Source organism: Asterias amurensis, chromosome 5 (genome assembly GCF_032118995.1).
Source record: "Asterias amurensis chromosome 5, ASM3211899v1".
Classification (NCBI taxonomy): domain Eukaryota; kingdom Metazoa; phylum Echinodermata; class Asteroidea; order Forcipulatida; family Asteriidae; genus Asterias; species Asterias amurensis.
In genome coordinates, this window is record NC_092652.1 from 4,117,770 (window position 1) to 4,123,769 (window position 6,000).

Consider the following 6,000-nt stretch of genomic DNA (forward strand, 5'->3'; position numbering starts at 1 on the left):
ATGTTACCGTTAAGCAGCGCTATGACATTGGGCCCTGGTCTTTCAATGGTTTAGTTGATGAAACTGCCGTTATCTGTTTTGACCATTAGTAGGTCAAAGACCATTTTGACTGGTCTTTTAAAGGTATATTTAACTAAAAGGCACATAAACCATTCGTTCTACGTTTCTTTTTAAAATCATTATACTGAAAATTTGATGGTGTACAGTATGTGCTTTGACTCTGGGTACAACATGTATGTTAATTAACTGATCAAAATTCCTTGTTTTACAATTTTAGTCTTTCATTCAAAAAATTTCATATACATGTACATCGTAACTTTTAAAAGAAATATATTCGTGTATTTATACAATAGTAAACTATAGTCCCTGACTTAGACACTAACTATACATGTTTGGATTTGACAGTCAGTACATGTATACAGTGTAGAACTATGCATTTTTGCCAGATTGTTATTAGATATGAGTAACACAAATCTGATTCACATATCCTTATAAAAAATACATAAAATTATTCAATATCATTTAGTGTTATACTCAGACTTATAATTTGTGGTCATTTTTGATGTGTTTTTTCGATGTATGAGAAACATGCTAAACAAATTGCTTTGGTTTTATTTGTTGACTATTTTTAATGTAGTAAAGTGAAGTAAATAATTGCATTTGTGTATAAGGGTTATTATCATGGGGACTTATTAAAATTTGATTTATTCCATGAAATCAGATCTTGCATCCGATTTTTTGTGTGACTTCGCTGCTATTGTACACAGTTTTTGTGAAATCCTTGCCTATTATGAAAAAATTAATTGGTTGTTTTCCCCGTGAGTTTGCTAAAAGTAGCTGTAGCAATAATTTAAATGAGTTGATTTTATGTTTGGTTTACTGTTAAGATGTTTCAGCTCAACTCAATTTGTTGGTGGGATGTTGTAGTTCATGTAGGGGGTACACCAGACACATTCATTGTAATGGCACTATGAATGTACGTGTAGTTGTACATTTGGTTGTTTGGGGGCTAAAGGCCCGGTCCCACGGCAGCAATAACGAGAACGATAACGATCATGGCCCAAAGAGAACGCATTCTATTGGTTGAATCACTCCACGTAGAATACGCACACGCTCATTCAACCAACAGAATGCGTTCTCTTTGCGCCGTAATCGTTATCGTTCTCGGTATCGCTGCAGTGGGACCGGGCCTTAAAGGTGTCTAAAGACAATGTACATGTATAGTGTAAATATTATACATCCTCATATAACCTTGAAATTAGGCCTGTTCGATTGTAATTTATATCATTATTTTTTTCTAGAAATTTTATAAGAGTCATTGTCGTAACCCTCTCCCTGTACACGCCATTGTCCTTTAAAAAAAAAAAAACAGTAGTGTCCGTAATTTCTTTTTTTAAAAGCACCTTGAAAATGGCCTTCACGGTTGTCGGAGACAAAATTATTATTAAATCTATAACTTATCACAAATTCAGGTCTTTAAAGGTCATAAGCTAATTTTAGAAATGAGCTTTGTTCTGGTATCAGCACATGAAGGGTTTTAAATGGATGTACGCAAAAGTTAAACGAGGTAGATGTTTTAGAAAAAAGTTAGATCAGTCTGTTATTCTGAATGTGGAAGAGATTTTAAATTTATTTTAAACCTCTTTGATTCTTCATATCCCGTATAAGATGTTCACTGAGCTGCGTGTGAGCAGCGTTTGTACAAATTTAATCCTGTTGGTTTGTAATGGAAGAAAGTATACATGTATAGGAGGACCTGTCTACAAGCTGAACATTTATAAGAATTGTTGACAAATGGTTTATTATTTTGGTTGTTATGGATTTTGAAAATGGGTATTTATATCAGAGTGATTTCACAGAGAACTCGTCCTAACTCTTATTTCAAGTTACTCGTTTCTAACTTAGGACTAGCCTTTAAGTTTTTTTAAACGCCTAGGACTAGTTTTAAGTTAGACCATCTGTGTGAAATCGACCCCCAGGTAGATCTTACATGGTTTAACAGCATGTATTTCAGTCATTTTGGTGCGCGGTTTATGTATTGAATTGATCAACCGATGTCTTATCTTTTTAAAGATGTGTACACTGCAAAAACTGGGGTGTTAAATTGATTCTTCTTGGTATCTATATGTGGCAACACCGACACGGTGTTAATTTCTCCAACGATATAGTAATGGGAATAAATAACACCATGTTGGTGTTGTGACTAATAGATACACGGAAGAATCAATTTAACACCGCCAGTTTTTGCAGTGTTTGCTCAACATCATTAATCGTGTGAGTGTAAAAAGAATAAGCCCTTCGATTTACTCGATTGATACATTTATTATTTAATTGAACTACCAAATAATCCGAAAAATTCTTGGCATTTTAAATGCTTGGAAAACCAGATGTCTCCAGTTTTACATAGTCGTTCACTTGATAATAGTGACATGGATTTGTAGTTCAAAACATTTTGTGTCTTTTCATTACAACCAAATTATATGTGGAGTTGTATTCCTCAAACGTATCAATGCCTTTAAATGTTCACAAAGCTAATCTTTTCTTTGTTAATATTGAAACAAATATTTGAAAATAATTAACATGTACAGGCTTTATGTAAAAATTTCAAAACAACAGTGTTAAAACAAAATTGTCACTTATTTGGGAAGTTATTAAAGCCCAGGGTATTAAAGGGCGTTTTATTCTCCTATTAAAAAGGTAGTTGGTTTTTTTAGGGGTTAAATACTTGTTTGTATTTAGAAGTTGTGTTAAATCTATTATAATATCTATTATAAATCTATTGATATTTTATTTTAATACTTTTTTAGTCACTCAGATAAAGGAACGCAATCTTTTTGAGTATAGGGGGCATGTTTGCATGTAATTATACTGCAGCCATGTTTAAAAAAAAATGGCTGTCATAAAACGGCAAGGCCAAGGTTTTTATCGTTTATGAATAAATTTCCTGATGAAAGAAACTCTGCATATCATGATGATGTGGAGCCTCCATTTGGAAGAATCGGTGGGTCATTTTATTTTAAGTTCGATGATTATACTGCAGCCATGTTATAAAAAAAAAATGGCTGTCATAAAAAAGGTAAAGTAACAAAATGTTTACAAAATGGCAAGGCCAAGGTTTTTATCGTTTATGAATAAATTTCCTGATTAAAGAAACTCTGCATATCATGATGTGGAGCTTCCATTTTGAAGAATCGGTGGGTCATTTTATTTTAAGTTCGATGATAAAAATGTTTTGTATGAGATGGATACTTTTGTTGAGCCATCATACCAGGAGTGGTGGGTTTTGTTTACCTTGTTGAAAATAAATGAATCAATCCAACAGTTATATTTGTTGAAATTATGATTGATGTGAATGTGATGCGTGGTGGATGAAAGTTGTGTTCGTCAAAACCTAGGCCAGGTTTTTTTTAGGTTTTGGGGAAATGTTGCTACTTGAAAAATATTCCAAAATTTAAGAAGTATCACATGGGTGTTAGTCCAGCAATTTGTACAATTGTTCCTAAATAAACAACATCACAAACGATATGCCAAAATGCAAAAATCACAAGAGGTAAGTCCAGCATGTTCATCAAATTTTGGTCCAGAAATGATAAAATGTTGTGATCTTTAAAATTTTGGACTTAAATTTGAAAAAAATGCTGGACTAACATCTTGTGATTTTTGAAATTTAAATGCTGGACTTACCCCTTGTGATATTTTTTTATATATATGACCCATTTTACAAAAATGCTGGACTTTCCCTTAAGTCTTTTGGAAATGTTAATACTCGCAAGATAGTTTTTAACAATATGACAAAAAGCATAAGGGGCAAGTCCATAATTTTTATCAAATTTTTGTCCAATATTGAAAGCATCACAAGGGGTCCAGCAATGTAATGAAATAATCTAAAAAAAATCATTTTTATCAATTGATTTTGGCCTAAAAAGGTGTAAAATCACAAGTGTCAAGCGTTTTTATCATAATTGGGTCCAAATGATCATAATCACTAAGTCAAGTAAAGCATTTGTATCACATTTCTTGGGTCAAAAATAGAAAAAACACAAGGGGATGTAAGTCTAGCATTTTAATCAAACTTGGGTTCAAAATCACAAGGTGTAAGTTCAGCAATTTTTCATATGTGGGTCCAAAATAGAAAAAGTCACAAGGGGTAAGTCCAGCATTTTAATCAAACTTGGGTTCAAAATCACAAGGTGTAAGTTCAGCAATTTTATCATATTTGGGTCCAAAATAGAAAAAGTCACAAGGGGTTAGTCAAGTATTTTTATAAACATTTGGGTTAAATTAAACAAATCACAAGGGGGTAAGTCCAGCATTTTCATCAATCTTTGGTCCAAAATTTAACAAAATCGTAAGGGATAAGTCTAGCATTTTTAGGGTTAAACCAGGAAATTGACACCATACAAAATCACCACCCAGTCAACAAATCACATTTTTAAAGAGTTGTTTTATTTCATCATATATTTTTTAAGTGACAAGTTCTTGCCACTCCTCCATCCCCTACTTCCCAATCCTGTTCCCTTCCACCCCCTATTGAGATTACCCCAATACCAATATTGCAACAGTAGTTCATCATTTACAATTGCAGAACATTGCAAAAATGAGAGTAAAATAGTATAATAACGGGTCAGGAGTCATCATCAAACGATGGAGGTAGTTTTTTTGTTCGAGTCGAGCCAGAAGCACTAACAGGCCACATTGCTTTCGGATTTGACGCCTTGGGCTATGCAAAAAGGCAATTGTTGTTAAATAAATAATGATTGGAAAGATGTTTTTAAATTAGAATATAATGATCCACACAAATATGCCTCGAAATTGTGTGGTTTCCCTCTTACTTCGGGAACTTACACGGCTAAAGTACAACAATGGTAGTTCTCTGGAAACAAAATTTTGGTTCTTCAGTGTTAGTTCATGATGTAAAAGAATTAGAAAAACCACACAATTTTGACTGATATTTGTGTGAACAATTGTTTTCTACTTTCAAAACATCTTTCCCAAACCAGTCATTTCATAACAAGCACTTTGTATAGTTTATATAAGTTATCAAACAAGTGCGAGTGGAATACGGAAAAATATAGCGCTTCTGCGTCCCATATCCAGCTCGGCTTTCGGCCTCGTTGGATATGGGACGCAGACGCGCTATATTTTCCGTATTTCCACGAGCGCGCGTGTGATAACGTATTTATCTTCAAGCAAACTTGGCGCGTGACATAGAACACACACGACGCATGGTAGTGATATTAGCCGTGCAATATAGGTTTTTATCACCACTCCATTCTGCGAATCTGATTGGAGGATTAGCGCGTACTTGAAGATAAAGGGCACAATCGGAAGGCATGGTGTCCCTTTAAATTTTACTAGACAAATTCAGGAAACTCCTGGCCAGTTACAATTTTACAAACTTATCCATCTGCCATAAATGCACGATTGGTGGTGGGTTCTGTCGCCCAAAAAATAATTCATTGTCTCGTCTTAAGGGCTCAAATGTAGGACAGCTCAATTTTTTTTACACAGTAAATGTCCAGTTTTACTTTACTCAAGACCAGCCCGTGTAAGTCTCTCAAATCAGTTCCATTTTGGGAAATACGCAAGTACTGCAGAGGGGGTCAATCAAAATGCTTCATTTAAATACCGAAAGGTTCACACAATCGGACCAGTTTTCAGGAAAAAGATTCTGTTATAAAGCTATATTGAGCTCTCCCTATTTAAAAATAAGTGAGCAATTATCAATTCAGTTAAGGTTTTGTGTATACTATATTTCTTTGACATTTCTCAAAAGAATTATTGAATTTTTCTAAGTTCTTCTCCAAGGGATCAAGTGTTTTAAACCTTATTTGTTTTGCCCAAGCTTTACTTTTTAACTTTGTTGGTTTTCACACATTCATAATTTCATTAAATCTATCTTAAACATCTCAATACTTCTCTCAAAGTTTTTTAAAGCATTATTGTTTCGTTATTTTGTTTTGTCGTTGGTGTTTTTTCTTTATATTCTTGATTTCTTAC